The sequence below is a fragment of the Daphnia carinata genome, chromosome 1 (assembly GCF_022539665.2).
Source record: "Daphnia carinata strain CSIRO-1 chromosome 1, CSIRO_AGI_Dcar_HiC_V3, whole genome shotgun sequence".
In the NCBI taxonomy this organism is placed as follows: domain Eukaryota; kingdom Metazoa; phylum Arthropoda; class Branchiopoda; order Diplostraca; family Daphniidae; genus Daphnia; species Daphnia carinata.
Window position 1 is genome coordinate 7,922,133 of NC_081331.1, and position 18,567 is coordinate 7,940,699.

At 37.3% G+C, this 18,567-nt stretch overlaps 2 pseudogenes; both read right to left on the reverse strand.

The window, feature by feature from the left end:
• Window positions 1-809: 809 nt before the first annotated feature.
• On the reverse strand, window positions 810-5,870 carry LOC130701599 (DNA-directed RNA polymerase III subunit RPC1-like; annotated as a pseudogene).
• Window positions 5,871-14,760: 8,890 nt separating this feature from the next.
• Window positions 14,761-16,750, reverse strand: LOC130701586 (putative sodium-coupled neutral amino acid transporter 10; annotated as a pseudogene).
• Between the last annotated feature and the right edge of the window lie 1,817 nt (window positions 16,751-18,567).

The following is an 18,567-nucleotide window of genomic DNA, read 5'->3' on the forward strand; positions in this document are numbered from 1 at the left end:
TATGATCTCATTCAATTAAAACTTGATAATCGTTAAAACCTTGGTGAAGGCACCTAGACTTGTCAAATACTATTTCAGTGAATAAAAAGTCAAGCAATGTGCAAAGAGTCACTGTTTGCATGTTTCATTAAAATTAAAAAAAACTACATTTCAATTAAAGAATGATGAACTGTTTGAAAGTTTAAAAAAATGCTGTCACTGTTTAAGTGAAAATATGCAATTTCAGTGGGAAATAGTCTTGTCAAATAATATTTTTCGATTCTTTAAAACTTGAATAACAGTAATAACGAATCGTAATAACAATTATATCTAAGTTTAAAATGATTTACGGAGAAACGCTGCTTGACTCGAGTATTTCTTGATTGTATGAGTTTCATCTAGTTATAAACAGGTATTTAACGTAAGGACGGGAAACTTTTTTGCTGTCTTGTATTTCTTTCTTACCGCCGTTTCGGATCATTTTGATACAACCACTGAAGCGATTTGCTTGACGATTTGGTTCGTGTTTTCTTTGTTATTGCAGCAAAAGCGGATTACAAAATGGAGAGGTGACCAGAACCGACTTCGTTTTTTTTCCTTTTTCGTTTTTTTTTTTCCTTTTTCGTTTTTTTTTTTCCTTTTTCGTTTTTCCGACCTGCAAGTTGCCTGTGGTGGCAATAACGCTTTTAGTGTCGAAATAAACAATTGCCGTAGTACAAAATAGAGTTCAGAAAACGTTGTGTATTTGTAAAAAACACAAAAATAGAAAACAGGAATTTTTGAATTTTTTACAAAAAAGACAAAACAAACATGGAAAAATCATGGAACATGGACATTTTTTTCTAAGCCGAAAAGCAAGCATCACAACATACACAGCCACGTTACACGACAACAGAAATCTAAAGCTTGTTTTTTTTTTTGTTTTTTTTTTCATTCGATTGTTTTTCGGAATTCGATCCTCCTCAAACATCTTGCAGATGCCAATGAAATAATTTAACTATTTTTTGCGGCATTCAGCCACACGAAAAATTGCCTAAATATTGCGTGCCATTTCAAAAGGGCTTCGGCTTTAAAATATTTTAAGGACGCAATTTAGAAAAGAGGAAAAAGAAAAAAAAAAAAAAAACAAAAAAAAAAAGAAACGTAAATACACCAACAGGGACACATTTTCATTACCAGCTGTTACATTGGTGGCTTAATCAAATGCGACTCCCGTACTAAGAAAACAAAGTTTAATTTAAAATTCAACAGTTCCTCGTTAAACTTAACACTGAGATTCCATGATTGTTAACTTGATAGTTTATACCTCTGGTAAGTGATATTCTGGTACATCAAAAATGAGTGGCATTCGTTTTGGCGGAACAGTATTCCCCGTTTTATGCAGTAGCTTGAAAGCTCCTGTTCCAATCGACATTGGTATTCCCATAATGATGCACTCGCTTACGCCAGTGATTTCGTGTTCTTGGCCATAATAAGATGCATCGAATAAATGATCAGAAGCTCTCTTAAACTAGAGTAAAACCACGGGAAAAAAAAAATAGAATATTAACTCTGAAAAAGCCTATTGCAAGCTTTTACCGACGCCAACATCAAAATGGACTCCTTCATTTTACCCAAACCATCCCTGGTGATACCCAAGATTTCACCACGACAACTCATTAGATCGGATAGCAAGGCAACATGTCGGCGATCGACACTCATGCCATGACTTTCCATAGTATACTGAATTTCTTTGGCAATTGTTGCCCTAAATTATTTTGTAAATAGTTACTAAATTTGTTATTATTAAGGAAGATAAACTGTCTTACTTGGCAGCTTCAATTCCTAGGGTGCTAAAGACTTCCAAGATATTGTTAGAAGTCGTTGATGTTCCTTGAACGCCGTAGGTCGCCATCACTTCGCGCATATTGTCACCCTCTACAAGCAAAGAATACCTGGGCGGTTTCCTTGTACCGTCGATGTTGATAACAGCTCGGCTAACAGTTGGTAAGCCCTGAAGCAGGGTGCAAGTTGAAAGGCAGTTTTGGTTACCGAAATTGTAACGTACCTTTATAACGACCTTAGGCAATTGTTCCTTGAGGAACTGCATCACATGATACATTGACGATTTTACAGATGGAGCGGGCTTAACAATGACTATTGTTTCACTGATGACTTTGATGAAAGCTGGTTTTATTCCCAGCTTACACGTACAGAGGCTGAAAATTGAAAACAAAAAGAAAATAAATAAAAAAATTTTAAACCAAAGTTAGTTCAAATTTTGTACATCGGAAAATTATTAATTTACCTCCGCTGGATAGAATTTGCATCCACCTCAAGTTTCAGCAAGCGGATTCGGTTCACGTCTAGTTTAATCAACATGTAGCAGTCATCAGGCAGATATACTTCTTCGAAATATTCCGTCACCTTAAAACGACAAAAGTGAAAAACTAACGGAAAAACATTTTTCTAAATTTACTTCTCCGAGAATGGTTTTTTCTATCCTTCCTTTTACTCGTCGCGCATATTCTGGGTCGTTGTCAATTAGGAGTTGGGTGGAGATAACTGGTGTACTAATGGCCTTTGAGGCGTTAATGATTTCCTTAATCCTGAAGATGACCGGGAAACGAAGACAGTATTATTAATTTTTATGTCTTAAAAAAAATTCTTTCTTACCTAGGAACTCCCTGTGTGATGTTCATGGATGCCACACCAGCGAAGTGACAAGTCTTTAATGTCATTTGAGTACCCGGTTCGCCAATGCTCTGCGCGCAAAGGGCTCCGACAGCGGTGCCTATGTATGCCAAGAACAATTATTTGGCCATCTATTTACGAGAGAACTATAAACGTATGCTACTGTACCCGGCTCAATTTTTGCACCATGATACTTCTCTTTGGAAAATTCGCAGAACTCTCGTAGTTGACCATCGGTTATGCGCTCCAAGTGTTTTTCTACAGGTAATAGTGGCCGACCTTCCATCTTATAACGCTCCCGTACCTTACGGATACGTCTGACTTGATCCTCCACAAAAATTCTGGGAACATGAAATAATAGCATTAAAAATGTTTTGTTGATTTGTAAACGCATTGGGTTACCTAAGTTCATGTTTGAAGTCGACCCCAAGTGATTTGAAGGCATCCTTCTCCATAATAGTATCAAAAGCTTGTTGTAATTCAATGTCATCTAACGGATCTTCATCGGCATAAGGGGACGCTGCTTTGATGTGAACAAGAGCTCTTTGAAAATCCACAGGGCGATCTTTGGCTTCCATGTAGGTGGGGTCCAAACCATCGCCTCCATAAACAAACTGTATGATCTCACCGGTAGAATTTCTTACGGTCGAATCGTATTGGCAACACAGATCTTCCAACAACTCAACAAGTCGTCGTTGCATGTACCTTTGAAAAAAAGCCATAAAGGTAAATGTTTTCGGCACTAAACGTTAACGTGAAAAGTTTACCCAGTCTCGGCAGTCTTTACGGCAGTATCTACTAGACCCTCATGTCCATCCATTGCGTGGAAAAAGAATTCTGTAGGCGTCAACCCCGAATAGAAACTGTTTGAAACAAATCCTTTAGCAGCGGGGATCTTGGAATGCCGCTTAAAGTGTGGCAAACTACGATCTTCGAAACCATTAGGAACTCGTTTGCCATTCAAAGCTTGCTGGCCGACACAGGCAATCATTTGGGATATATTAATGAAGGATCCTTTGGACCCGCTTTTGGACATGACTAACGGGCTATTGCTTGGATGCAACTCTTTTTTACAAACCTCTCCGGCCTGGTCACGAATTCCAGAAAGTTCTACTCAAGAATTGGCACTTTTAACAGATGTCTTAATAGGAACGGATAATATGATGATACCTTTTAATATTTTTGATTCTAATGACTCTTCTTTATTGCAACCAGGAAGGCAAGGCAGTTGACCTATGGTGAGAAGACGAACGTATTCGTCGCACTTCGCGTAACCATTGTCCAAAAGTACTTGCTTCTCTTTCAGCAACGTTTTGCCTGACATGACAAATGAATGATTAAAATTAGAAAACAAAACAAACGCCATGAAAAACCATTACCAGGTGTAACATCTCCAATGCCGATGGAAAATCCTCGGTTCATCATGTAATAAGAAGCTACACGACCGAGTTTCCACATAGCCTGGATGGCGAAATCCACTCCGTAGTCACGTAGTAACACGTAAAATATGTTCATTTTTGAACCGGAGCCAATTGTAGATTTATCGACGCTACCGGCTAGCACCTCGGAATTCCGAACCAAAAGAAATCCGTCGTTGGTGCACAACTCCTCATTTTTTGTCGAATAATCTTTCCCTTTGGTTTTCAAATTGACTTTAATTGGATCTCCAGGGTTAGGTCGTAGAAACAGGCTAAAAATCTGTTTTCCTGACCAAAGAGCCAGGTTTTTGAATGCAAGGAGGAGGAAGCTTGATGACCATATTCACCTCATGAGCTGCAAGGAAAATATTAACGAAATCTACCAATTGTATAGGATTAAGTACAATAAGTACCCGTTAGCATTGATGCGACCATTTGACAGGTTTTGGCTCGATCAAAGAATGCATCCTTTAAAGTCAGTAGATACGCCCCGGTGATGAAATCCTATTAATATTTACAGGAATGACATTATACCACGTTATGAATAAAATTGTGAAATCATTACCTGAATTGCTGCTATCAACAATTCGCCATTGCGTGGTGTCACTAAATTGGACTTATTTCCCATAAGTATCCAAGCTTCAGCTCGGGCTTCTTCTGTTTGGGGAAAATAGAGATTCATTTCATCTCCATCAAAATGTGCATTGTAGGGCGTACAGACGCATTCATTAAAGCGGAAAGTACGATGGGGTAAAACCTTTGCCCTGTGGCACATAATAGATATCTTGTGCAAAGATGGTTGGCGATTGAAAAGAACTATATCTTCATCCATCATATGCCTTTCAATCAAATCACCTAACTAAGAAAAAAAAAAGGAAATGGTTCATTTAAATTTATTTTAAAGTTTTCTAATACATTCGGCAAATTTTAGGATATGGTTTACCTTCAGATTGCGGGCTATTCTATCGCGGTTTTCATCTTTCAAGAACGTTTTGACATCTGAGTCTTTCTCTTGAAGATAATTGGCGCCGGGATAGACGTCTGCTCCATTTTTACCAACTTCCTCATGAGCTCAATGTTTGCTTCGTTCACACGAGTAGGGAAAGTCAAAATTTTGGCAACCAATTCTGGAACTCCCACTTGATCGATCCGCAAATTTGGATCGGGTGAAATGACCGTTCTACCCGAGAAATCGACCCACTCTTCTGAAAGATTTCCACGAAAACGTCCCTGTTTGCCTTGAAGACGTTGAACAATATCACATGATGCCTTTTTTGGCTGCATGTTTAGAGGGATGCCAGATAATTCACCGTTAATATAAAGGAAAAAAGTGATGTAAAATATCATACATGATTTGAATTTATGGGGTATTAATATACCATTGGCCTATCGAGCATTCCATATTGCACAGGTGTTCGGGAAGAATCACAATTGTACAAACTTTGTGCTACAACTTGCATATGGGCTTGCTGTTGTATTTGCTGAGGGTTCACAATTCCAAAGCTTACTTTGGCTCTACAGTTGCAAGAACAAGTTAGATATATATCAAGTTTTTCCTGATCTCAAATACAACTTCTAGTTTAAAATTTTATGGAAACTAAAGGTGGTTGAAAATTTGTAACTTACATCTTCCTGATAACATCAGTTTCCCGATACTGTTCTTTAACCATAATGTAGCCTTATTTCTTAATTATCGTTCTTATTCAAAATTTCTTTGGCTAGAAAAAGCACTTGGTCCATCAAAACGCAAGAAACATATAAGGTGAGTTCAGCTCACGAGCTGAAAGGTTTTGACCTGTTCTTGACCGTTTTGACTGGTCTTCAGTGGTATCCGGCGTTGCCGGTATTACTTGTAACAAAAAGTAAATAAATAAATAAATAAAAAATCAAACACGATTTGCTAATGGCTGTTAAAACATTCGACTATTTCACTTATAATTATTGTATTATTTTTTATTTCTTTTAGCTATCGTGAATATATCTTATTGCATAGAACTGCAAACTGCACCCTTTATGCATAGTAAATAGACGTGTATTTTCTCTTTTCATCACGACGGCATCAAAGGAAAAAAAACGATTGAACAATAACCAAACGGAGAAGATGTATTCATATAGCGAGCTGCACTTTCTTGTATGACCATCAAATAACATATATATACTATATATATATATATTTATTTATATATATGCGTGGGGTGCACTGGCGGCGGCAAAGGGAAGTTTATCAAATGTATGGCAGCAGCCCACGGCAGCCGCAGAATTATATCCGCAAAGGCACGTGATTATCATCGACATAAATCATCAAAACCAAGGCACACGGTCATAATGCACATGCAATAAATCAAAGAAACATGAAGGACGACACGGTGTAATTATTTCAAAACAATAAACGTCTTGTTTTCGCTTTTCTTCGTTCTTCCTTCAGTCGGCTGTTATTTCCGTTTTTAGGTCGGAACTTGACAGTTCCAGTCGAACCATTGCTTAAAAGAAAAAGAAAGAAAACAGCCAAACAACCGAGAACACGTGATGCAGAAGAAACAATCAAATTTTTCACTGGTGCGCTGCGGGAAGTGTGTTTGTTATAGAGATAAGAGCTGCCTGAATGATAATCAATCCTTTGGGACGTTCGAAACAAGTGAAAGACACTCGAACTCGGTGTAGCACTCGTCAAAGTTATTTTTTTTTTAATACCGACTGCTCTATCCCCTCCCCCCTCCAAGACGAAGTACAAAATGATACAATTCACTGTGTCACTATAGCCGAGTGTTTACGCATTCACTTATTGATCAAAGTTTTCATTTTTGTAACGCAACGATCAACGAATTTGGCCGATCCAAATCCACCGAAAAATCCGATCCATCGTCTCACAATCTTGTTCTTTCGCAAACTGTTCAGCGGAGCCTTTAAGCCAACGCTTCTATCACGTAATGCGGACGCATTTTGGATTGCAGTTGGCGCCAAAACGGTCAACCATCTACCGGACGTTTGACGCAAAAACCCAAGTTCACTGAAAAGTTGAACTAGAAGTTGATGCCATAATGGACATGGGCGTGAGGTTAACATTGAAAAATTAAATTAAGTTTTATTATGTTTTGGTTTCAGATTTTGTATTTAGAATTCCCGAAGTGCAATTGGACGATTAATCCTTTTACTTTTTTAGATACTAGACAAATAAGCACAATACATAATACGAAGTACGAATATGAAAGATCCTTACATCCAGACCCTACATGACAGTGGCTTACATTCCCTATGCCTACATCAGGATAAGGATGAACACTCGCGCGTTAGAATTGGAATATAATCCTAATGATAGTATTGAATAAGAATAAAAAAGCGAAACGAAAAACACAACAACTTAAACGATAATCTGGGAATGAAATCCCAAAACGAATGCTGACCTATTGAAGCTAAAAGGTTCATTGAAGGATTTATCACCAAGTCTATTGAAGTTGTCCATCATGACTACTGCTGGCGATGACTGAGGCAACGGAAGGTCAAATTTGGCTTCGATTTCCCTTAAACTAGGCGGAATGATGACCTCAGCGTGAGTTTCCGAGTATTCTTCCTCTGCATAAATATTGGCAGCGGTGCCCAAAAGAAGAATAATCAATCCGCACACGAACAGTACCTAACGCACGGAGAATTCTTTAGTTATTGCGAGTGACAAAATTCTTCGAAGACCCACTTTGGCAATCCAGCGTTCACCAGAAGTCGATGGGACAACTTGCAGATAAATCCACGCAGGCGCAACACAACAAACTGCCGTTCCTGAAGTGGCACCCACCAGACCTAAAACGAACTCGACATTCGGAATGCAGATACCAACAGACACCAATCGACATTTATATTTTCTTTTTCATCTTATTGTACTAGATTTCAATAAACTTTACCTATTATTAAGGTTGCCGTGACGATTATGAATGTCAGGATTTTGAAACGGAAATCCGAAAGTGAGCCGGTTGTTCCTCCTGACATCCCGCCACTAGTTTCAGACGTCTGAAGGGATTCCTCAACTTAAAAAACAAACAAAAGCAAACACTTTGGCATAACGATTACATCATCAATGAATTAACGCTTTACCTTTCCATACACTAATGAATGAAAGCTTGTCCTGCAGGGCAAAACACACGACGGAAAGCTCAAGATAATCGATAGCAGGAATCCCACTTTCATAAGGTCAGTTACAAAAGACGGCGCAAAACTTATGAGGATATTGCCTAGTCGAGACAAAATATGACCCAATGAAATTCGTCAGATTTTCCTAGGCAAAAAGTTTACAATATGTTGACTTGCCAGTAAAATGCGTATCCGCAAAGGCTAGGTAGCCAGCTATTCCTACCCCCATGTACATAAAAGTGCACAAATCAATGGCTGTCGATATTACTCGATCCATTGCTTTTAGGGAAGGTTCTGGTATACTTCGAACACCTGCCTATGCATTTAAAAAGCTGATCATTAAATCTGGCATTCTCCTTGTCAATTTAAATATTTCCACTCACGTTTGGCATCATAAAGCCATGGAAAATATCGGTACGCATTGGAGTACACCCCCCATTTTCCATACTTCAATATTTGAAGACATTCCTTCGGTTAGGCCCTGGACACCAGCCTCAAAGAAGGACTGAAAAAAAAAAAAAAATCTGTCATAACTGCACTGTTATTTTGGTAGCATACTTCATGTAGAAGGATGCATAAAACATAATTAAGGGCAGGGAATCATGTACATGCTTTCAAAACCAATAACATGTACTACATAGCCACAGAAACTGTTGACACTACATCCAATGTTTCAATATCTCTCAAGAGGCACAGAGGTATATGATGAACATGCTATTTCCTGTGTATGATTAAGTTATATATTTTAGAACCTTATGGAAATAATATCACTGGCATCCAGTAGAGAGCTTACCTGCCATAAGAATAAGTATTCGTGCTGACTGCAAGGAGTAATTTACACCTATTTTGATTAATATTTCTGGACCGAGATCGCCAAGTACAACCAGATAGGCAATGCAGCAGCCCAGATAATGGCTATTTCCTCATTTCGCCCTTAGATTTTTATATGTTAAGGAAATGCTTAAATATTCGGCAGAGATAGGAGTTTCGGTTTGACAGTTTTTATTTTAATTATTGAAAAAATAGCCAAAAAGGTTGCGCTAAGCACTTGACTGACATACTAGTATCCTCCAGACCTGCCCCGATGGAGATCATATTGCTGTACTATATGATCCCCATCTCGCATCAGCTGATAGCTCTTACATCTCTATTCAGTTCTGCATTGGAATGGGGGGCCAATGATTGGTGGACCAATCATTGTGGGTGCCATCATCATCATACCAACGCTTGACGTTTCGAGTTGTAATTGCTTACAGACTCTTGGTACTAGTTCCCAACATTGGGAGGGTACCATACCCAGTCATTGTTCAAGTGCCGCTACGTTAAAGATGTTCACGCAACTATTATATACCGTGAATGACGACCCCAAACCATGTTGATAACGCTAGCGGGCATTTTCCGTCTTAAACTAATTCTCATTTAAATTCAGTGAAATTATTGCACAATGTAATAAATGAACTGTATTCAGAAAATAGTGATAAACAACATCCAAGGTAATTATAAACAAAACACTTGAGTAAATGTTTAAAATTTTCAATTATTATGTAGCACTCACGAATTAGGGCGTGGCATCACGCACCGTTAATGACATGCAAGAATACTCCATATCACCTTGCGGCCGATTTTGGCACTAGTGCATTCATGCATTGGCTTGGTGCTATTCTAGTTGTGAAGGGAAAGTAAGTTAAAGCTAATGTAGGTTTGTCATTATTTATTTTTTGCATTCATATCCAAACGTATAAGTAGCCCTGCATGCAGCTCATCGCGTCTGTTGGGCCATAATACTTTAACAATCACGGTTTCTAAATTTCCGCTTTGGAAAACAATGACCTTATGCCACATTCCCAGGACTTATCAAGTCTAGTTGATAATGGTTGTTCGTAATTACAATCCATTCAGTTGTCACCATGAATATTCCACAAAGGATTTTTTGAACGTTAGTTACCTTTTGGGTTATGCGTTAAAGATTGAGTCTACATGTTCAGGTATAATACATATGCATATGCATGCAAGTATATACATAAAATACATATGCAAACGTTGAATAATCAAAGAAGTTTGATGTTTCACGCTAGCGCTGTAGCGTACTGGCGCGCTAGTAATGGTTTCGATTCGCACACACATTTATTTCATATTTTAGATTACTCCAAAAGTATAAACTCTACGTAAAGACAAATTCCATTTTCATGTTCCTTGAGTAATTTTTAATCAGAATCATCTATAGTTATCTAGATTCAATGCTATTATTTTTTAATAGGAAAAAATTTTAAGCCCGACAATATAAGCGCGGGCTTATTTTTTAACCCAACTTTACCGTTTTTTACGTTTTATTAAAAAACTTTGAGTCCCACGAGAACACAATCCTCACAATCGTGATCTCCGTTCAATTCTGCATCGAAACCATGTATTTAAAGCGAAATCTAACATTTTGTAAAATTGCTAAGAGAGAAGCTATAGCCTTCTCACTTTTGTCAAAATCGGAAAAAATCGAAATCTCTCGGAATGCGATGAAAATCCCACAGTATAACCCTATTTTAACGCGGATTCAGAAAAAACCATTTGTTTTATTTTCAAGTAAGCCGTTTTTGAAATAATCGTAATTTAAAGATCGGGCTTAAAGTCGGGCTTATTTTTTTAAACCCAACTTCCCCGTTTTTTACGTTTTATTAAAACACTATGAGTTCCACGAGAAAACAACCCTCATATTCGTGATGCCCGTTCAATTCTGCATCGAAACCACGTATTTAAAGCGAAATCTAAAATTTTGCCAAAATTGCAAAAGTGAGAAGGCCTTCTCGCTTTTCCACTTTTCCTCAAATCCTAGATTTCATTAAAAATACAGTATTCCGATGCGAAATTGATCGCTGATCATGAAAATGGGGTATGTTTTTATATCAGACTTCTATTTTTTGAATTAACCCGTAAAAAAAACAGAAAGTCGGGCTTATTAAGTCGGGCTTATTTAGTCGGGCTTAAAATTTTTTTCGGTCAGTGTATAGACAATTAACTAGAAATGTGACCGGTAGATGGCGATAGAAGTCAAACAGAAAAAAAACCAATATTTTATATTTTTATTTGGGTAAAACGGATTGCCGTATTGCCATATGTACTCTTGTTTTTGGTTAACGATATGGATGCAATTACATTCAATGAGCGATGCCTGGAAGATGACTACTACTACACATTAGGTTGCGATGATTCCTCCAGTGTAAGTTTCGGTCAGATTTGTGCTGTTTGTTCTTTTTTTTTAGTTCTTTATATTCACTTCATACATAAATAGGTTGACCAAATATTAACCTAATACAAACACAGAGTATTACGTTGTCATCCTGATAAGAATCCATATGACAAGTCCACTACTCAGTTTCAAAAACTTCAGGTAAATAGATTTTGCACATTAACCAAGTAATGTGATAGATACAGTTAATTTCTGGTCATTCCAACAGGAAGCTAAGGAGGTGCTCTGTGACCCAGAAAAGCGAAATGATTATGACAGATGGAAAACAAGTGGAATAACAATTTCACACAAGCAATGGATTGTCATAAATAAACGATCTACTGCCGTAAGTATTATATGTGCAACATCAGGATGTCTTTCTATGTAGGTTTAAAGTAAAATAGATTGAAATATTAAAATTAACACAGGTTCTCCACTGGGCCATACCAAAACATGAACAAAAAATGCTACAGGCAAGATAGAAACGTTCGTCAAACAAGGTAAATGCAAATTTTTCGTTCTGTACATTAATGCCATAAAGCATTTATTTTAGGACTTTGAATACCAGCAATCCTTGTAAGAATGGAATTTTGACATTAATTTCATTGCAGAAACAATACGGAATGTATTTGCAACAGGTATTTCTTGTGAAACGAAAAAAAACTTTTTTTTTATTGATTTCAGATTTGCTGATAAAATTATATTGTTCCCTTACAAAAAACTGTATGTGCAATTGCCAAGATTTCGTTCTCAATAATAAGCTAATATTTTTTAAACAGAAAAGTCAGAAGGGGTGAAATTGTTAAATGGTAATTATGGCCAACAGATATTGATTAATGCTTTTTAGTTTGTGGTTCCGAACTGAATGACAATTTCTATTTATACAATACTTTTTACTGCAACCTTTATATTTCGTTCACGTCTGGAAATGAGACGACCGAAACAAGGAGCCGAGGGCGTAAATGTCCCAAAGACTGTTTCACACACAAAAGGTAAACACTTGACAAACAATATTAATCATAAGAAATGCGTTCATACGAAATCCAACCAAATTCCCTTAACGCAAACTTACAACACGAGAATAACCTTACATAAATCCAGAACAAAACCACACAAGAAATGTGAAGAGCACTTGTCAAATATAACCGTTCACGATCAAGCTACGCGAAAAAGAGAGGGATTGCCAGCTTAGGCAGCTGACACTTCCGGCAAGCGCCATCTGGCGTTCATTAAACAACATTTAGAAAAGTATATAGATAATAATAGGATGCCATCTGGCGCTGGAAATCAAGACTACTGTAACTTATCAATAATAACAACATGAGCATTACAAGAAGAGGAAACACGTCACCTAGTGCTGAACTTTAGAACTACTTATTTCTATTTGGGACTAATCGTTACACGCCATCTCCTCCTCCCCCGGAGGTTTGAGATGTCGAAGCAATTGTATTTCTTTGATTAGTGCTTAAGTCTAACTTAATTGGCCATAATCAAAAGAAAAATTGGAAAATCTTAATCGTTATCCCACACAAAAAAAACAAAAAAACAAGCAAAAAAAACAAAACAAAACAAAAATCAGTACGATTGACACGAAACACCATTATTTTAAAGTACTATTCTGGTGTCATTTCTGTCAACAAGGTAAATAGGTTTCTTGTACATGTTTTCTGAAAACGTAATTGTGTTAATTATTTTTTTTTGTCTTTTAGTTCATTAAAGGGACATACTATGTCTGAACAATGTAGATGTGAAGATACTAAGAGGAACGAGGAGTTAGGCAAGATAGGTACGTTGTTCGTCAACTAGGTAAATGCATGTTTTTTTTTATTTTTCAAAATGATTTGGCTAATATTCTATGAAAAAAGGCATGGTGTTTAGTAGGAAATCCATTTTGAAAAGATGGCAATGTCTTAACGATACAGCAACAGCGCCAAAGAATCTCTCATTTGCATCAGAACGTGGATCGCTACACTTTCAGTTGATCGTATTTGTTTCTGCTATAATATTCATGAGCGTTTATTCGATCATTCTAAACTATGACATGTGTTTTCTTTTGTTGTTTCAAATATTTTAACCTGTCCATCGTCTGCCTAGATGAAGCTTTCTCATCGTAAACATTTTTTTTTTTTCAGAAAATGAGTCTTCTGGAAGAAGAACTTTTGCCACCGAACGATTTGACATCAAACAAATGAATGTATACTTGTGAGTATTGACCAAACAGATGTCGCGGTTCTTCATTAATCATCAGTCTCATATTTAATGTGTTCGAAAAAGAAAAACTTCAAATAGTTGGAAAAATGCCAACGTTAAAGACTGTATTGGATGGTGACGTGACGTGACGTGACGTTACGGCCATCATAACAGTTCCGACATTTGTGTCACATGGGGAAGAGAAACATTTTGACCCGTAATGATGCATCACTCGTGTCAGTTGCACTAAAACCCTATAATCTTTTTTTTTTCTTAAAATCTTTTTAAACATACTGAATAGTAAAAAATGTCATTGAAAATATTATCCTCTATTTCTGCGGCTCGAAAAATCTTTTCTCGTCCTGCGAATGGTATTATTTTAAAATTAATTACACACCTGATTGTTACATTGAGTTAATTGTATTTTTTTTTCTGTATCACGATACGGCGATTTTTTTTCCTACTTCGTCTTACGCAACTATCTTCAGCTACACAATCATGGCAAATGACTGTCAATGGCATTAACAACCCATGATTACTTTGTAATTTTTGTATTATTAATTATTAGGAAACATTTATACATCACACACATTTTATTACAACTGACACATTTACATAATTGACACCAGAAACATACACACACACATGACACCAATTACACTTTCTGCAACTATTGGGTATTAAACCCTAATATTCGGCATAGCTTGCCGATACTCAACCATTGAGCTATAGTCACATATAATTTCAGTCTCGTATACCTTGAGTCAACGCACGATCATTTTGTATAGTCAATGTTTTCTTCTTGCTATGCTATTTGCCAGTCTGATCAGCGACTGTATAACTATCATAGCTTATTTGTAAAGCGTCTGGCTGCGGGTATCAACATACTAAGGTTGAAACCCAGTTCGATGCTCAACCTTGGACTAAATTCACACATGAATTCTCTCTTCTATAGCTTGAGTCATAATATTATTATATAGTCAATGTATCTCATCTCGATATGCTATTTGTTAGTCTCCTTTCTTATGGTGTAAATACCGCAGATTATACGTAGAAAGTCCGCTTTTGACTTCAGTAATTGCTCACACAGGAATAACACAGTTTTGCACACACAATCAGATTGGTTGAGCACCAAACTGATCTTGGTACTTTTATCTCGATTGTTTTCACCTGTTTCACTTCACGTTGAGGGGAAGCACACGTGCACTGTGGGAGCTTGTGGTAGTTCTCTCTATGGATTAATGCAACGGTTTATTTGTATCTGGACTGCTGGAACTGCCGATTGCACAACCGCCAGACTAATATTTGAAATTGCTAATTCTTCAATCGCGGCTGTTACATCATTATTGGATCCCAATTCTTCGTTTTTTTCTCCTGAAAATGAACGAAAACCAGTAAATAAAAGATCTATGTAGTAGATCAAATTGTCCTAATGATAGTATTGAATAAGAATAAAAAAGCGAGACGAAAAACACAACAACTTAAACGATAATCTGGGAATGAAATCCCAAACCGAATGCTGACCTATTGAAGCTAAGAGGATCATTGAAGGAATTATCACCAAGTCTGTTGAAGTTGTCCATCATGACTACTGCTGGCGATGACTGAGGCAACGGAAGGTCAAATTTGGCTTCGATTTCCCTTAAACTAGGCGGAATGATGACCTCAGCGCGAGTTTCCGAGTATTCTTCCTCTGCATAAATATTGGCAGCGGTGCCCAAAAGAAGAATAATCAATCCGCACACGAACAGTACCTAACGCACGGAGAATTCTTTAGTTATTGCGAGTGACAAAATTCTTCGAAGACCCACTTTGGCAATCCAGCGTTCACCAGAAGTCGATGGGACAACTTGCAGATAAATCCACGCAGGCGCAACACAACAAACTGCCGTTCCTGAAGTGGCACCCACCAGACCTAAAACGAACTCGACATTCGGAATGCAGATACCAACAGACACCAATCGACATTTATATTTTCTTTTTCATCTTATTGTACTAGATTTCAATAAACTTTACCTATTATTAAGGTTGCCGTGACGATTATGAATGTCAGGATTTTGAAACGGAAATCCGAAAGTGAGCCGGTTGTTCCTCCTGACATCCCGCCACTAGTTTCAGACGTCTGAAGGGATTCCTCAACTTAAAAAACAAACAAAAGCAAACACTTTGGCATAACGATTACATCATCAATGAATTAACGCTTTACCTTTCCATACACTAATGAATGAAAGCTTGTCCTGCAGGGCAAAACACACGACGGAAAGCTCAAGATAATCGATAGCAGGAATCCCACTTTCATAAGGTCAGTTACAAAAGACGGCGCAAAACTTATGAGGATATTGCCTAGTCGAGACAAAATATGACCCAATGAAATTCGTCAGATTTTCCTAGGCAAAAAGTTTACAATATGTTGACTTGCCAGTAAAATGCGTATCCGCAAAGGCTAGGTAGCCAGCTATTCCTACCCCCATGTACATAAAAGTGCACAAATCAATGGCTGTCGATATTACTCGATCCATTGCTTTTAGGGAAGGTTCTGGTATACTTCGAACACCTGCCTATGCATTTAAAAAGCTGATCATTAAATCTGGCATTCTCCTTGTCAATTTAAATATTTCCACTCACGTTTGGCACCATAAAGCCATGGAAAATATCGGTACGCATTGGAGTACACCCCCCATTTTCCATACTTCAATATTTGAAGACATTCCTTCGGTTAGGCCCTGGACACCAGCCTCAAAGAAGGACTGAAAAAGAAAAAAAAATCTGTCATAACTGCACTGTTATTTTGGTAGCATACTTCATGTAGAAGGATGCATAAAACATAATTAAGGGCAGGGAATCATGTACATGCTTTCAAAACCAATAACATGTACTACATAGCCACAGAAACTGTTGACACTACATCCAATGTTTCAATATCTCTCAAGAGGCACAGAGTTATATGATGAACATGCCATTTCCTGTATGATTAAGTTATATATTTTAGAACCTTATGGAAATAATATCACTGGCATCCAGTAGAGAGCTTACCTGCCATAAGAATAAGTATTCGTGCTGACTGCAAGGAGTAATTTACACCTATTTTGATTAATATTTCTGGACCGAGATCGCCAAGTACAACCAGATAGGCAATGCAGCAGCCCAGATAATGGCTATTTCCTCATTTCGCCCTTAGATTTTTATATGTTAAGGAAATGCTTAAATATTCGGCAGAGATAGGAGTTTCGGTTTGACAGTTTTTATTTTAATTATTGAAAAAATAGCCAAAAAGGTTGCGCTAAGCACTTGACTGACATACTAGTATCCTCCAGACCTGCCCCGATGGAGATCATATTGCTGTACTATATGATCCCCATCTCGCATCAGCTGATAGCTCTTACATCTCTATTCAGTTCTGCATTGGAATGGGGGCCAATGATTGGTGGACCAATCATTGTGGGTGCCATCATCATCATACCAACGCTTGACGTTTCGAGTTGTAATTGCTTACAGACTCTTGGTACTAGTTCCCAACATTGGGAGGGTACCATACCCAGTCATTGTTCAAGTGCCGCTACGTTAAAGATGTTCACGCAACTATTATATACCGTGAATGACGACCCCAAACCATGTTGATAACGCTAGCGGGCATTTTCCGTCTTAAACTAATTCTCATTTAAATTCAGTGAAACTATTGCACAATGTAATAAATGAACTGTATTCAGAAAATAGTGATAAACAACATCCAAGGTAATTATAAACAAAACACTTGAGTAAATGTTTAAAATTTTCAATTATTATGTAGCACTCACGAATTAGGGCGTGGCATCACGCACCGTTAATGACATGCAAGAATACTCCATATCACCTTGCGGCCGATTTTGGCACTAGTGCATTCATGCATTGGCTTGGTGCTATTCTAGTTGTGAAGGGAAAGTAAGTTAAAGCTAATGTAGGTTTGTCATTATTTATTTTTTGCATTCATATCCAAACGTATAAGTAGCCCTGCATGCAGCTCATCGCGTCTGTTGGGCCATAATACTTTAACAATCACGGTTTCTAAATTTCCGCTTTGGAAAACAATGACCTTATGCCACATTCCCAGGACTTATCAAGTCTAGTTGATAATGGTTGTTCGTAATTACAATCCATTCAGTTGTCACCATGAATATTCCACAAAGGATTTTTTGAACGTTAGTTACCTTTTGGGTTATGCGTTAAAGATTGAGTCTACATGTTCAGGTATAATACATATGCATATGCATGCAAGTATATACATAAAATACATATGCAAACGTTGAATAATCAAAGAAGTTTGATGTTTCACGCTAGCGCTGTAGCGTACTGGCGCGCTAGTAATGGTTTCGTTTCGCACACACATTTATTTCATATTTTAGATTACTCCAAAAGTATAAACTCTACGTAAAGACAAATTCCATTTTCATGTTCCTTGAGTAATTTTTAATCAGAATCATCTATAGTTATCTAGATTCAATGCTATTATTTTTTAATAGGAAAAATTTTAAGCCCGACAATATAAGCGCGGGCTTATTTTTTAACCCAACTTTACCGTTTTTTACGTTTTATTAAAAAACTTTGAGTCCCACGAGAACACAATCCTCACAATCGTGATCCCCGTTCAATTCTGCATCGAAACCATGTATTTAAAGCGAAATCTAACATTTTGTCAAAATTGCTAAGAGAGAAGGCCTTCTCACTTTTGTCAAAATCGGAAAAAATCGAAATCTCTCGGAATGCGATGAAAATCCCACAGTATAACCCTATTTTAACGCGGATTCAGAAAAAACCATTTGTTTTATTTTCAAGTAAGCCGTTTTTGAAATAATCGTAATTTAAAGATAAAGTCGGGCTTATTTTTTTAAACCCAACTTCCCCGTTTTTTACGTTTTATTAAAACACTATGAGTTCCACGAGAAAACAACCCTCATATTCGTGATGCCCGTTCAATTCTGCATCGAAACCACGTAT